The sequence below is a fragment of the Vanellus vanellus genome, assembly GCF_965231255.1.
Source record: "Vanellus vanellus genome assembly, chromosome: 23".
Taxonomy (NCBI): Eukaryota; Metazoa; Chordata; class Aves; order Charadriiformes; family Charadriidae; genus Vanellus; species Vanellus vanellus.
In genome coordinates, this window is record NC_138928.1 from 3442159 (window position 1) to 3458391 (window position 16233).

Sequence of the window (16233 nt, forward strand, 5' to 3'; positions counted from 1 at the left end):
CCAGCCTCGCTGGGCACAGCTGGGCCAGACACCACCTCTCCCAGCCTGGCCCAAACCGGGCTCCCCGTGAACCCGTCCTCCCTCACCCCCCCGGGGATGGCTCATGTTTGCAGAGCGCTGAGCAGTAAAAATAATTTGAAAGTGAAAAAAACCCATCGCGCTAAACAAACAGGCGTCTGGCCTGGTTTCTCCCACCCAGGGGAACGGGGGGCAGCGAGACAAAGCCTCTTGAAGTCTCCATCCCACCCCACGGCAGGAGGCAGCCCCCTCCCCGCACGCGGGCTGGTGGACACCATCTCCAGCCCGTGATTGGGGCCGAACGTCCCAGCTCAGCTCAGTCAAGGAGGGGGAACCCAAAAGTGTTTCAGGGGTGCCCCCCTGCCTACCCTGCACCCTCTGGATTGGGACACTATGTCTCCAGGTCTCCAAATCTTCCCTGGATGGAGCTGGGATGGATGAAACCCTCCCCATCCTCCAGCACTGGGACAGCTCTGTCCCTGTGGTGGGCGCGGATAGGGACCCCTGGCATCTGCCACCCAGGGTTCGCCAGCACACACTCAGCAGCACAGACTGGTGGCTTCTAGGAGAAAAAAAAAAACAAACGCATTTCTCCTGTGGCTTATTCGCTCTCAGCTGCCCTCAACGTAGCTACGACCACACTGAGCCATCACGCTGCCCACCCTGCATGTCCTGACTCTGCCCGGGGTCTCTGGGCTGCTCCCAACCCACGGGGACATTTTGTGCATGGGCTCGGACCCAAAAATACTGCAGGGAGCTGCAAACAGGCTGCAGGTGAGCGCGCAGCCCTGGCCACAAGGATGCTCATGGGCATGTGCAGCAGGGCGGCCACCTCGCTGTGCCGAACGCTCGCTCCCCCGGGCCCCCGGGAGATAGAGGAGTTAAAAATAAGAGCGTTTCCTTCCTTAACCCCTACTTTAAGCCACGTGATAAATAAAAACTGGGAGTTTCTGCCTCCTGGAGAGGAAGCGGCTGCAGAGAGGCAGTCGGTGAGTCAGTCCAGTAGCAGTCATCCCCATCCCTAAGGCACAGCCTGCATCTCTGGCGGGGTTGGAGCCACATTCCTATCACACGTTGAAACTGCTCCTTTGGGGGCAACTGCTCAAACTGCAGGGCCACCTCCCTCCCCCGGCCCCCCAGCCCTGTCCACAGGATGCTCTTTTGGCAAAAGCTCCCTTCTACCTGCACACTCTTCCCACGATGGCCCTTGGCAGTGCGCACTCCCCGACGTGGGATGGTGTTGGCTTCCCAACCATGCCACGACCCTCCGACAGATCAGACAGAATCGTAGCCCCCCCCAGGGCTGGGCAAGGGCCCAACTGAAGCTCAGCAGTCCAGATGCTTTGGGAGCAAATATATTGCCGATGGAGGGGATGGCGAGCAGGGATGCTGGCTGGGGAGGCAGATGGGTTAGTGGTACCCGAGCAGCATCCCTGCGCCCTGCCAGGTCCCCATCTGGCTTTTGCACGGGCCTCCTTGGGCGTCCAAAATCAAGGCCGGGAACTCAAGGGTGAAACCACTTGGAAGAAGAAAGCGAAAAATAACTGTAGCCGCCTTTGTTCAAGGAGGAGGAAGGGAGACACTCAGTCCCTTGTGCGCGAGAAGAGTGGGGAGCAGGAAGGCTCTGCTGACAGATGCAAATAAGAGGGGGATTCTTCAGCCAGGAGGCGACTTTGCCCCCTCCTCTCGTTGGCTCTGGCTGCACCCTGACCCCACTGCTGCCCACGGATACAACACAAAGGCTGTCCGGGCTCTGTATGGTGCCTTTCACGCTGCTGCACCATCCTCCCACCCCAGCCACCCCACAGAGGCTACGGCTCTCAAAAAAAGGGACTGTTTCAACCTTGTTTCTCCTTCTGGGTGAGGATTTCAGAGCCCAGAGTAGCTACCACCCCAAAAAAAAATTGTTCCTTCGGTGCAGAAGATGCTATGTGCACCCCCAGTGACCAGGGTTAACCCCAAATCTGCTTCGCTTGAGCTGCAAACCCAAACCCCAAACCTGCCCTCCAGCAGCCATTTGAAAGGCAACCCAAGGTCTGCCGGGGCAGGGCTGAAACCCCCCTCGGGCGACTTCATTAACTGGCAGAGATGAGGGCCAGTTCCCTCCTGCCTGTCCCATCTGTGCCTCCGCTCGCGCCCGGCCGTCTCCAACTGTGGCTGTGCGAACGGTCTCACGGGAGCCGCCGCGCTCCCCCAAAATAGCTCTCAGACTGGATGACTTTGGCCCACATCCTCAAAGGTATTGAGGCTCCAGGTTACCTCGGAGAACCTGAACCTCCGTCCCCGCCGGGGTGGCAGAAGATGGCTTGGGAAGGAGAAGATGCTGGCGCACATGTGGTCCTGCTCGGACTGACCCTCACCGCGCACGGGAGGATGTCCACATGCTGGTGTCACCCCGACAAAACAGAGAGGAGGATGCCATGGGAAAATAGGGCAAAACAGAGCAATTCCTTCAGTCCCACACTTGCTCCTTGTCCACCCTCCTGTCCACAGGTCCAAGCCCGTGGGTGGGTGCATCCCTCCCCGAGGATGGGCAGGATGAGCAGCTGGAGCCGAGAAGAAGGGAAGGACCCTCTGCTCTCACCCTCTCTCCCTCCCCGAGAAGGGTTAAGCAACACTCGCATTGAAGACACTTTGTACTTGGATTTAAAAATACAGCCAATGCCCCAGCGGCTCAGCTCCGTGCAAGTTGCAGGTATATTTCCACACTTGAGCCAATAACCTTCCCCGAGGGAAATTTAGGCTTTTTATGATTAAAAGGGGAAAAAATAATAGTGGGGAATTAAATATAGTACAGAACAAGAGAACAATTAGCAGTTGCCGTGAGCGACACCGGGCCAAGTTTGGGACAAACGCTGTGGTTGTCTGGAGAGCAGCAGGGCTGGGGACGGCCACTGGCACGGCCGGGTGACATGGGAAGCGGCCGGGTGACACGAGGCAGGGAGGGACTGGTGGTCCTTGGGAGATGGTCCTCGGGAGCCCGGACCCAGCACAACCCAGACCCACGCGAGCGGCCTGCCGGGACCGGCCACACCTCCCGGGCATGATTTTTTTCTACCTTTGCTTTATCAAAAGCAAATGGCAGTGTTTGCACGGGCTTGTAGCTTCCCTAATAAGCAAACACAAGTTAATTGTGGGGTGGAGCAGAGGTTGGGGTTGCCAGCCGTACCCTCGCGGTGGGCCAGGATGGCAGCCGGCGGCAGGGACGGAACGGGCGCGGGAAGAGCCCCGTTCCCCATCCCTTCTGGTGCATTGCCCAAGAGATTTCGCATCGCGCGCCCCTCCCTGGCTCGGCTGCCCGTCCGCTGCCCCGCATCTTGCTCATCACCTCTGTGCGCAAACTTCTCCACAGTTGCACAACCGTTTTGCTCCAAATCAGCTGATTTGTTGCCCACTAGAGTCATGCCCATGTGAGAGCATCACTAACGGCTTAGCTGGCTCATCTCCAAGGGCACACGCCAATTTGCAACCCCGGCGAAGCCTCCTGGTCTTTCCCCGAGCCCTCCTCGCTCCTGCACATCAGGGCGGCGACCCAGAGCAGACCGCATCGCGCCGTCCCCGTCCGCGGGCGGGTTTTCACGAGCAGCCAGCAGCTCCAGAGCAACCCTGAGCGCCGCTGGAATCGGATCACACCAGCGCCTCTCAGCCCCTGAAGAAATCCAGAGGGATCCACCGCAAACCAGACTCCAGCACGGCACAGCCGGCGGCACAGCCTCTTCTTTCAATAGCTCTTTCGGAGATGGATTACCACGCCAAGCGGCGTTTCCTCTGCCTCCAAGTGGACCACGCAGGCCCTCTTGCCTGGCTTGCGGTCAACGCGCAGCGATGAATGAACAACACATCTTATCGGAGAGTGGACGGGAAATGCTCTCCAGCTCCAGCCCGGGATGGGCACGCTGCCCACCTCCGCACGCTGCCGGCGGCAGGACGGGCTCCGGCTCCATCCCACCGCCTCCAAGATAGGGACAGGGATGCCCGTTGGAAACAGGGTGCACTACGGCACCCGGTCCAGCTCCTCTTGGGCCGGGTCTGGTCTGAAGGGCGCAGGGACACGTGGGAATGTCACGGAGAGGAGAAGGGACAGAGCGCAGAGGAGCTGCCTTCCCGCCGCAGACCTGTCCTGCCCCAGCCTCCATTTCTCCCCGTAAAGTTTCAATATAAAATGGCTGATCTGAGGTTCTTCCCTCCTCCTCCTCAGCTTTTTGAGACAAGTTAGTGCCAAGCAGCCTAATTACAGTCTTCGCTGAGATAACCACATGCTTTCCTGCTGAATGACAGGCTGGGTTACCATGTGGCTCCCAGCCAGGACCAGCTGCCTCCCTGTCTGGGCCAGGCCACCGCCTCCGTCACACCGGTCACGTCCCCGAGCGATGGGGGGGGACACGACAAACAGACGTTGCTCCCCTCCTGCGTGCTGAGAAGGGCAGCGAGCAGGCAGCCCTGCCCGCGGGAGCCCGGCCGCCGCAGCCCGCGCTTGCAGTCGGTTTTACGGGCTCCATTAATGTGACAATGAAAGGAAACGCGCTGCGAGCACGGCCGCGCTGCTGCACGGGTGGTACAGCTCCGAGATCAAAGGAGAGGCTCAGGGCGAGCCGGGCGATGCAGCGGTGTGCCCGGCGGGAGGGCACCCCACGCCGTGCTGTACCCCCATCCCAGCACTACATGCAAGGAGTGCCCCCGACAGACTGCTGTCACGTCGAATTGGGGACCAGCTGCGGCACGGGACACCGGGAGAGTTTCTGTGCACGCAGCGCAAGGGTTGGCTCCGCAAGCGGGGTGTCCCCGTGCTGCCGGTGGGGTCCCCGCTGGGGTCAGAGCATCCCCATTGCAGAGGGGACATGGGGACGCAGGTGCTCGACAGAGTGAGGTCCCACGCAGAGCTCGGTACCCTTCAGCATGGGGGTCCCCCCACGGGGACTGTGCGGGGAGGCGAGGGCAGCGAGCGGGCTCTGCCCGTGCCCCGATGGGGGGGGGCTGCATAGGACCAGAGCTACGCCTGGCCTGGGGCAGCAGAAAACCCGCAGCAGGAGCAGAGGACAGGACTGGCTGCCAGGGCTGGGCACACAGGGACACCCCCAGAGGCAGCCAGCGCCCCGCTTACCAGCCCAGGCTACGAAAGACATCTTTGCTTTCAGCCCAGGGGAGCTCTGTGCTCCCGCTGCTCTCAGACGAGCCCAGCGCAGGGCGAGCAGCTCTCCAGGCTCGCATCCCTCCTGCGTGCGCCCCAGCGCAGCAAATCCCGAATGCACCAGCTGCCTACCTACGGCCCCCCCGGCGCGAGCACTCACGGTGCGGGACTCGCCGTGGTCAGGCACCCCGTCGGCCCCAGAGCGGCATCAGCCCAGGCTGCCAGAAGCAAATCCACACACACCCCCCCCAGCCCCATGGCAAATATCCCATCTCTCTCCCCCGGCTCCCTCCCCTTTAAAGCCCCCCCACCCATCACTGCAATTAAAGGGCTGGGGTGGGCTCACGGGCTGGGCTCACCTCCCCACGCACCCTTGGGTGTCGCTGGCCCAAAGAATTGGGCTCTCAGCTTCTTCCCACTTAAAATGCGCTCAGCAAAGAGAGAAAGGAAAGACGGGGGGATGCGGTAACGGTGCCCCAGCGGACACGTTTCCACCCTCATGGTGATGGGTGTCCCAGGTGGGGGGCATCCTCACTCCCAAGCCCGTCTCATGGTGCTGAGGGGTGAGGAGAGGCTGGATTCAAACCCCAGCAGCCATCGGCTTTGCGGTTGACAAACCCCCCGCAGCGGGTCCAAAAGCTGCTGAGGAGGAAACAGCCCAAACGGCACCGGGAGGGTTGATAATAACCAGCCCCAGATCTGATTTCAAGGGACCGGCCACATCCAGTTCTGAGAACACCACTGGCTGGGTGTGATCGAGGGAGCGCCGGGCTCGGCGAGGGCAGGAGAAGGTTGGCTGTCCCGCCTGCTTCCAGCCCGGCACGGCCGCCGGCGCGGGTCCAGCCCGAGCTCCCGCAGCAGGAGAGGTGCAGAAGTGGCACTGCAAGACCCGGACATCCTCACGTCCCGGAGATCGGCGCGCACCTCCTCGGGATGAGTCACGCCGCTGTGCCAGGGCGGTTCGTTAGGCAGCTTCCACCAGCACAGAGGAATGCATTGAACAAAGACCCAAAATCCCTGTTTGTTGTAGAGGGAAGAGTTAGTCATGCTTGTGCTCCGTGCTGCTGAGTCACCCAGCAGCCACCGAGCCGAGCCGTGGGATAAGGGACGGAGAGGGTGGGAGCGACTGTTTACTGACTTCACATGTAAATCAATCAGGAGGTTGTGGCGATGCCATAAACCAAGACAGTCACAAGCCGAGAGGGAAGAGGAATCGTTAGGCAGAGTTTGTAGCTGTTAAAGAAAAGAAAAAAGGAACCGTAGAGGTATTTTATTTGCAGGACCGGAGCCGGCTTTAAAAATTATAGGCAACATTATATTGCATTTTATATACCACCACCAGACCCGAAAGCTCTTTTATATGCTGTGGCAGACGCGGCTCCTTCCTGCCTGATTCAGAGCAGCAGCTGGGCCACAATTTCTGAAGGCATCAGCATCTCGTCCGGGGCTGCGGAAAGGCAAAGGCAGCTGTCACCGGGCAGCTGAGGGCTCGAAAACCCACCCGGGCTGTCCCCGGAGCAATGCTGGCTCAGTGCAGCTAACGAGCACCCCGCACCCAGGCAGGATGCCACCGCCTCGTTGGACTTTTAAACTGGCAGGCAAAACACGTTCGTGCTGGTAAAGCGGAGTTTTCTTTATCGTGGATACCAGCTGAACATCTAGCATTTAATTTTAACCCCAAAGGCTCGAGTCGCCAATGACTAACGTTTCCTTTGATCAAAATCACCGCTCTGGTGAGCCAAATGCCCCGACGCTGCTGGGAGGGAGGTGTGAGCAGTGCACGGCCGCTCCGCGGCGCCTGGTCCCGGCCCCACGTGGGACACGCTTGCTGGAAATGCGGCGTTGGATTTCTCCGGTGAGGTCGGGCCGTGGGCTGTTATTCCTCATCCCGGCTCGGAGCGTCTCTGGGGCTCTGCCGGCAGCGTGCCGGGCTTTCCCCGGGTCTCTGCTGCTTCGCCCCGAGGCATCCCTCTGGGGGGGGCTATGGATGGGTGCAAACAGAAAAGAGGTGTATTTGTAGCCTACTTCCACAAAGGGATTCGAATCATTCCTGAATGTAAAGCAGGAATTATATCTGCTTGTCAAAGTCGCCTTTGCTCCCATTGCGGACGCGGCCGGAGAACCGCTCAGCCCATGACATGAGAATTTCCTACCCAGGGCTGTCTCGGCCGCTTGCCTCCAGAGCTTGAATCATTTCTCTCATTCCATACAGAAATCGGAGGATTTCCTTGAAAATAGAGTCTTTGTTTGGCAAATATTTCTGCCGTCTGGTCTGGGGCTGTAAGCGCTCTTTGTTGATTAAATGACAATCTCCTTCTCAGCGAGCGCGATACCATCGGCAGAGAGAGAGGACTTTTGAGGCCCGTCTCAGTCGCCGGGGAAGGGTCCGTGCCCGCGCAGCCGCCCCGCGCGGAGGAAGTGCTGTGGGTGTTAGAGAGCAGGTTTGGGGTTTTTTTGTTGTTTTTGTTTTTTTTTTTTTTTTTAAAAAAAAATACCAGGCTACATCCTTAGCGGTTTCAAATTTGGGGCACAGGTTGTCGAGCTGTTCTGCGATTTTAGAGCACCTGAAATAATGGCATCTCAGGCTGGAGGCGATCTCCTAGAACCTCCCAGCCACCATCATAATACAAATGGGTCGTAATAAAAAATAGATTAGTGTGAGTCCACAGAAGCCAGCAGAGCTCTACCCCTCTCACAGGCTGAGGGATCCAGATGAATATTTCATTTAAAACATTCTATTATGTTGGCTCGTATCGCCGTAATATCTGAGCGTCTCGCATTTGTAATGCAACTTTACAACAGCTTTGCGAGACCTGCGAATCTCAGACCGAAAATGATTTCAGGAGCCGGCCGTCTATTTTATTCCGTGGTGGTGCAGCATCTTGCCCGCAGCGGGCCGCGACTGGGGCTCCGCGGTGCCGCTGAAGGTGCAGAATGAGCAGAGCGAGACCAGGCGTCGCAGGCCAAGGCTGCACCGCAGCGCAGAGCGATGCAGGAAATTGGATTGAGCCTCCCGGTGCCGAAACGGTCCCACCGGCCCATCCATCTCCGCAGACGGAACAGCCGCAGCAGTTCGAGCACTCCAGCGCTGGATCGTCATCTTCTATCACCGCACGGGAAGACGATGAGGTTTGCAGAGGCTTTTCCGTCTCGCGGGGTTTGTGAGCCGCCTCGCTTGCTCTAGCACCGCATCACTGTTTGTAAACAACCTTCTTAAAATACATCGAGCAGGATGTGGCAGCATCACGTGAACGTGCAGAGCTTCTTGTCAAGGCGACGGGCCCGACTCTGCCCTCAAAGGGTAGAGCAGAATAACTCACCCAGCTCGTTTCCACCGGCCTGCCCCGAAGAGCGAACGTCGCCGAGGACAGCTCAGCAAAGCCGTCTCCGCTTCCCACCTACGCCCTGGGGACAGCACGGGGACAAGGACCGCGCTGACCAGGGATGCTGGGATGCTGTGGAAACGGCTTGCTGCCTCTGCCAGACCTAATTTAGCAGGCGACACCAGCTGCCTCCCAAAGAGGTGCACATAACCCTGAAACAAACTGCTACGAAATGACTCAGCCGAGGCAAACCCTTCCTCCTCCCACCCCCTCGTGCTGGTGTTTGACATATGACCTGGCAGAGGGCGATTGCTAATAATACCTACATTTTATATAGCACTTTTCTTCGGGAAATCTCAGAGGTTTTACACAGAAGTCAAGTCTATTTGGAGCTCAAGGCTTCTAAGGATGCGTCAAGGACAGAGAGTTTTGGTACCCAGGAACGCAACCTGGGAAGGGTCCATTGCCAGGGCAGATCCGCTAAACCAATCTTGCAAGAAAGTAATGATGGCTGTGGTTAATTTGCCACTGTTAGGGTCCAGAGTAAACACCCCAGAGATGATCAGGGAGTTCACCTCTTTCACAGCCATGGTCTCAGGTTAGCCAGCAGAGTTCAGATGCCACAGCCCCATTTTGGGATGTGCCCCAGGGACCGGCAGGAGCATGAGACGGCTGTGAGAGCATCTCATGCCCTGCCAGGCCGGGAGCACCATCCCATCACGGGAGGACCGAGCTCTGGCACTGCAGCCAAAGCAGGTGCCCGACCCTCAGGCAAGTCCGGGGAGGGAACCAGCCCGGCCTCACGCACTGAGGACCGCTCCGAAATAGCCCTGAGCTGCGCAGAGGAACGCCTGGGGAGAGCTGGTGCGTACACTGCAGGCTTTGTGTCGGGCAGGTCGGCTGGGTGTGTGCTTCCTGGCATACAATTCCCAGATTAGCAGGAGCCGGGCTGCCAGCAGCTCCTCCAGCCCGGCCGTGAATGAGCCGCTCGGGGCTGGGAACCGCTGCGGAGGTCAGTGGTTCAAGCGCCCGGCGCTGGCGAGCAGCTCAGGGCAGAGGCAGGGGATGGGGCGAGGCGAGGATGTGGGGATGGGGCATCTCCTCCCATGCACCCAAGGGCAAAGGAAGGGGCAGGGGGGTCATTTCTCCACCCTACAGGGACAGGACCCCCCGAACCCCTCTCTGATACCTCTGTAAAAGGTTGGCTTTGCAGCCCCAGGGGATAGAGACCACCACTGGCCAAAACACGAGGCAACATCTCTGCTCCTTTAGCAGCAGGTGGGGAACAGAGGCAGAGACCTGTCTCTTCTTACCCCAAAATTAATAAATAAAACCCTTAAAAGCTGAAGAGAATAACTGATGTGGAGAACATGAAAAAGCGGGAGGGTGGAAGGGTTGGGAGAGGAGAAAAAGTGATTCAACACAGAACTGTTTAATAAGGGAAAGTGAATAATCAGCGGGAGAAGCGAGAAAAATTTATTCACACTAAATGCTTAATCTAAAAAAAAAAATAAATAATTCAAACCAAAGCCGGGCTGTGCCAGCCAGGGGAGTGATACTCTCGGGTCCTTCCCCAGGAGTGGGAAAGGAGAAAACAAAAAGGGAAATGTGGTATGTTCATTAAAGGGAAAAGTGGGGGAAAGAAGAGGAAAAAGCTGGAGCTGAGGACCCCTTTAGGACAGGGCTAAGCCTGGCCGGTGTCGGGGTGGGGAGCGGAGATGAAGCATCATGCTCTCCCCCAGGAGTGCTGCTGACACGGGGTGCTCCGTCGGGGGCTGCTCCCCACCTCTGCCCGGAGCTGGATCTGGGGAGGGCAAAGGATGCACCTCGGGGACCGAAGCGGCGGATGCAGAGCGGCGCTGCCTCCCACCAGCCCTGCTGCCCGCTCCCACCACCCAGCACCGGTGCTGCCGGTGCTGCCCCGGGCCCCAAAACGGGCTCTTCCCTTCCGTCGCCTGCAGCCACTGGGGCTCTGGGCACCTCCAGCATCTCTCCCTGCGAGAGCTGGCCCCGTGCCGACACGTGGCAACTGTTAGCATGAAGCAAAGCTGCTCCAGCACCCCACTGCCGCCCGGCTGCCTGCACCCCTCCAGCATCCGGCCCCATTTACTGCCTCGGAGAAGCTGGACACCAGCAATTCCCCACCGACCGCGGCTCCGGGAGCCGTGCCAGGCATGCTCCTGCCTTTCTCTGCCTGGGAAGACTGTGCTTATGAATCCGGCGTCTGTTTGCAGACACCCCCTCGGAGGCTGAAAGGAGCTACTGTGCGGGCTCTCGGGCTCAGACCCGCACCCTGGCGCTCATGGCAGATGGGCTCAGACAGAGAAGCATCCCCGTTAAACTCCGTTTGCTTTCCTAAATGCTCCAAGTCTGCGCCTGCCCATGCACTGCGGGGCGAGGTGGCTGCGGAGAGAGCTGAGCACAGAGGGGGGAAAAAAAATTAATCAAGCAAACTCCTGACCCGCACGACGCGAGACAAAGAAACCGCCTCCACGCTCTGTTTTCCAATGCTATTTGGGAATTTCCCATCCCCCTGTTGCAGCTACTGAAGACAGAACAACACATCTGGTCTTTGCACGAGGGAGAAGACGGGGTGCTGTGAGGTGACCCCCACGTAGCTGGTGGGCGGCGAGGGCAGGCAGCCCCCCCAGCACCCCCCTCCCCACCTCCCAGACGCGTTCTTCCTGTGCGTGGAGCGAAGGAAGTCGCTTTTTCCTCTCTCCCGGGCTGTCCCTGCCTTCGGGAGGAGCGTGCTGGCGTTCAGCTGCCCCTCGGCTCGCACCGGCGAGGGCTGAGAACCAGCGCACGAATCTGCCCTCGCAGATTCCAGGCTTGGAAACTCATCAGCCCAGATTTCAGAGGCATTTAGAAACACGGCGCTCATCCATGGGGTGCTTTGGAGGGGAGGAGTTGGTGTGCAGCCCCTGGTGTGAAAGGGGAAACTGAGGCAGGGAGCGCAGAGCCAGTCTTCTCAAAGGGGACACTTAAAACTAGGCTCATTTAATAAATAACCACACTGAAAGGTGCTGGGTTTTTTCCTATGGAAACCACCAGCCTTTCTAAAATAGATTTATGGACCTGACACGATGCAATTTTAAGCATATTGGCGCAAGTGCTTTTGCCTGTGGTCCAACAACGGTTTGGTGGAGGAGGCAGAAATACAGCTGTGGCCACAGAGCACCATGGTGGCACATGGTGCCAGGAGAGATGTGCCATGTCAGCACACCGATGGCATTTTTTCCTCTTTTAGACTGACCTCAGACTTTTCCAGGGGTTCCTGCTCCGCTTGCTCCCAGCTGTACCCAGCTTCTCCCAACGCAGCCACGCTCTCCCGCTCTGTCGTCTGAAAACCTGGGTTGGAGAAAGAAACGTGTCAGAGAGAGAGACACCCCGAGTACTACAGCAGATTGGAATAACACTCTGAACGTGTCCTCACAGGCAGGAACTGACCCCACACGCTGACTGCTTGGCCGCTTCATCGCACACCTGCAGGACCTTATAAGCGGGTTGCCCCGAGCTTCCTGCCCGCGGAGAGGGCTGCTGCCGCGCTTGAGCACTCTCTGTGCCGATGTGCCAAGGATCGGAGAGTCTTCTCAGGGTGCTCGCAGGAGCCCCCCCGCTTCAGGACTCACACCCAGGATGCGACAACGGGTTATCGTGCTCATCTGATTAGGAATAATACCCTGGAGCCTGCGGTGTGCCTCCCCAAGGGAAGAGGTGGGAGATCTGTTGTTTGAAATATTTCAAATCTAATGGGCAAAGTAGGAGGGATGGTCTGGGCAGAACAATTCTGCGCTGGGGAGAAAGGTGAAAAGGAGGAAGGTCTGGGAGTCCCTTCCCACCCCTCTTTCTGGGAGCCCATTCAATGACACTCAGCCCCCACAGAGCTTTATCAGCCCCTCCAATAGACACACGATGTCACAGGACCCCCCCCCCCCTTCCCATATTTGTACAACAGATTAGCAGAAGGTGTATTTATATGTTATTTTGTCCTAAACAGATTACAACTTGACAGCTCTTCCAATGCCTGAAAAACACAAGCTGGCTTCTCTGGACACAGCAAACAGACGTTTTGATTAACATCCAACATGCTCCAATAGCTATTATAGGAACAAGGCCTGGATCTGTTGTTTTTTTTTTTTAATCAATTTGATAAATCTGGCGCATGTGAGAACCGCTTTGCTTGAAGCCTCATATTCTCTCTTTGTCCAGAGCCCAGAGACAGCACAGCCGCGATAAACTTGATGTGGAGACACCCGTGGTCTTGGCACGGTGGCTGTGCTCTGCAGGGAGCCGGGGCATCGCAGCTCCGACCTCGGTCCCCGGGCGCTTGGCACTGCCACCATCCGCATCCCCCCACCCTGCCCTGCACCTTGCCCCCCCCCCAGCAACCCCAGAGGGAACCAGGAGGGGACTCTGTGGATAAAACCTGATTAACAACAGGGAGTGGCTGTTCCTTTTCACAGTTGCAATTGCTCTCGCTACTGCAGAATCCCTGGAGAGCCGTCACACTGCTGAGCTGGGTGCCGGGGAGCCAGGCGAGCTGGACCAGCTCCCTCCTGCTGGGGACCAGCAGGGCGACCCAGCTCCAGAGCAGCAAGGGGAGCAGAGAGCGACTTTCCCTTAGTCACATCCTCTGGACAGTTAAGCAACGCTGTGGCGAGCCGGACTGAGCCATGGGCTCAGGGTGAGACGGTGCAACCCACGGCCGCCCGCGCTGCAGCAGCCTCAGGGCAGGGGTTGGAGTCCTGGGTCTGCCGGAGGTGAGCCTGCCCGGCCCTGCGAGCGGTGACCGAACCTGCGGCACAGAATCACAGCACGGCAGGGGCTGGAAGGGACCTCTGGAGATCATCTGGTCCAAGCCCCTGCCAAAGCAGGGTCGCCCAGAGCAGGTTGGACATGACCGCATCCAGGCGTGTTTTGTATTTCTCCAGAGAAGGAGACTCCACAGCCCCTCTGGGCAGCCCGTTCCAGTGCTCCATCACCCGCAAAGTAAAGAAGTTTTTCCTTATGTTCAGACGGAATTTCCCGTGTTCCAGTTTGCGCCCGTTGCCCCTTGTCCTGTCCCCAGGCGCCGCTGAGAAGCGTCTGGCCCCATCCTCCTGCCACCCGCCCTTTAGATATCGACCAGCGTTGCCGAGATGCCCTCTCAGCCTCCTCCTCTCCAGGCTGCACAGCCCCGGGGCTCGGCGGGCTGATGGAAAACCTCTTTGGCCCCTGCAGAGATGGTCCCCCGATGCGCCCCGTCCTCCTGTCGGTTGGACCCGGGGTGGCACTGCGGACACCGTGTCACCCCGCCGGGTCAGCCCGGCTGCGCTGCGCTCGGTTGGAAAGTCGGAGAGTGCCACCTGGTGCTGCGAGGAGGTGTCTCTCCCCACCAGGTCCCCGCGGCTCTGCCGAGGGGTGGGGGGCCGCCAGCGGAGGGGGGACTGTCTGCTCCCAGCCCCGGGCAGGAGAGAGCCCGGCAGAGAGCCCGGGGGCTCACTGCTGCGCAGGGACCGCAGCCGAGGGCTTCGCAGGCAGGAGGGGGACAACCGGAGTCGCAGGTCTATTAGCAGCCGCATCCAAAAGAGGTTCCTCTTCGCTTTCCGGCTCCATCGAGGTTGCTGGGGTGAGAGGCTGCAGCGGGGAAAATAAATAAATAAATAAATAAATACATAAATAAATAAATAAATAAAAATAAAGATGATATATAGAGGCATTTTGTCAACTCTGACAACCGCTTGATTCTGATGTAATGCTAATTCCAGCAGCCGATCTTGAAAATAAAACCAAATTCTACCTCTCTCTCCCCCCGTGCAATGTCAATTTATCATAGAATCCTGGAATGGTCTAAGTTGGAAGGGACATGTAAGATCATTGAGTCCAACCATTAAACTAACACTGCCAAAAGCACCACTGAGCCGTGTCCCTCAGCACCGCATCTGCCCATCTTTTAAATACCTCCAGGGATGGTGATTCAACCACTTCCCTGGGCAGCCTGTTCCAACGTTTCACAGCATCCCAGACTGGTGAGGGCTGGAAGGGCCCTCTGGAGCTCCCCCAGTGCCACCCCCCGCCAGAGCAGGGGCACCTCCAGCAGTGGCACAGGACACCTCCAGGCGGGTTTGGAATGGCTCCAGAGGGGGAGACTCCCCCCCCTCTCTGGGCAGCTGTGCCAGTGCTCTGCCGCCCGCACAGGAGAGAAGTCCCTCCTCGGGTTGAGATGGAACTGCCCATGGTCACATTTGTGCCCGTTCCCTCTTGTGGGCACCACTGAAAAAAGGGTTTGATAACCCTTTCTGTGAAGAAATTTTTCCTAATATCCATCCTAAACCTCCCCTGGTACAACTTGAGGCCGTTTCCTCTTGTCCTGTCGCCTGTTACTTGGGGGAAGAGGCCGACCCCCACCTCACTACGCCCTCCTTTCAGGGAGCTGTAGAGAGCGATAAGGTCTCCCCTCTTATCCAGAGATCTCAGAGTGCTTTGTGCAATTGAGTAGAAGTCTCTGGGCACAGATGAGAAACTGAGGCAAGCAGGGAAAAAGGTTGGCCCAGGGTCACCCAGGGAGTGAGTGACAAAACCCAGCAGACATCTGGTCTCCAGCCTCCCACGCTCTGACTGTCAACTCGGCTCCCGTCTCCCGCATTTTGCCAGGCAGCGGCAGGATCTGTAGCATAGGTATGCCCTATAGAGAGGAAATCTATTAAAAGGCCCAACTTTTTAACAGCTTCAGGCAGCTCCCCAAGACTACTTTTAAAACACTGCCCTGGAGTCCCTCTTTGCTGTCTGGAACAAAATATTGACCACTTCTCAAAGAGCTGATTTTATGCGCTGCACACCACGCAGCAGAGAGGGGGCTAATTTGTCTTGTATCTCCGCGCTGCACCATTCACACCCCACACCCACGCGCCGGCAGAACGGCTTTATTAAACCACCAACCCATCCGCCGCCCCAGCTGCTTCCTGCAGCTCTACCGGGTCCTGCATCTCTCTCAACACCTCTCAGAGCCCTGACCGAGCAGCTGGAGCCTCTGCCCTGCTGCGGATTTGTTTCTCTGCTGCAAACCTGCCCTGGTTGTGTTGCCCGGATTGGAGACGCCCATCCTGCTCCCTCCGTGGCCTCCTCTGGGCTTGCTTACACTGCCTGGCCGATGCTCAGGGAAAATCACCAGCATCCCTGACCAGACCCTCATCTCCAATGAAGACCTAGCCTGCAGGGTCATCCCTTGTTCTACTTTGGATCCATGTTTTAGGGAGATCCAGGAGCTATTACAATGGGATTGTCAGGGATGGCAAGATGATCTTCCACATCCAACCACCCGGAACCCAGAGCTGCCACACTGAGACAGTGACAAGGGTCCAAGACAAGGCTGGGGAGGGGGGCAAATGGCAGCCAGGGGGGCAAATGGCAGCCAGGGGGGCGAAGGATGCAGAATCCAGGGATAGGAGGGGACGGGACACAGACCGAGCACAGCCCAGAGCTGGGGGAGAAGAGGGGCCCCAAAAGGTGTAGCCTTCCTTCCACCCACAGTGACTCATTCTTGCAGCATTCCCACCTCTGCCACAGTTTGTCCTAGCCCGGAAATTTCCCGCAAGAACTCTCCCAGCAGCGCCCTACCACGGGCAAAGCGAGAAAGAAAAGAAACGATTGCTTCTGCGGGCAGCAGCGGAGCAAACGGCTTTTAAAAGCGACATCTGCGTTTGCCATCGCAGCGCAATACTTTCACGACAGTAACGGCAGGATCTGAACCAGCAGCAAACTCAAGGACCCGCTTCTCCCTCG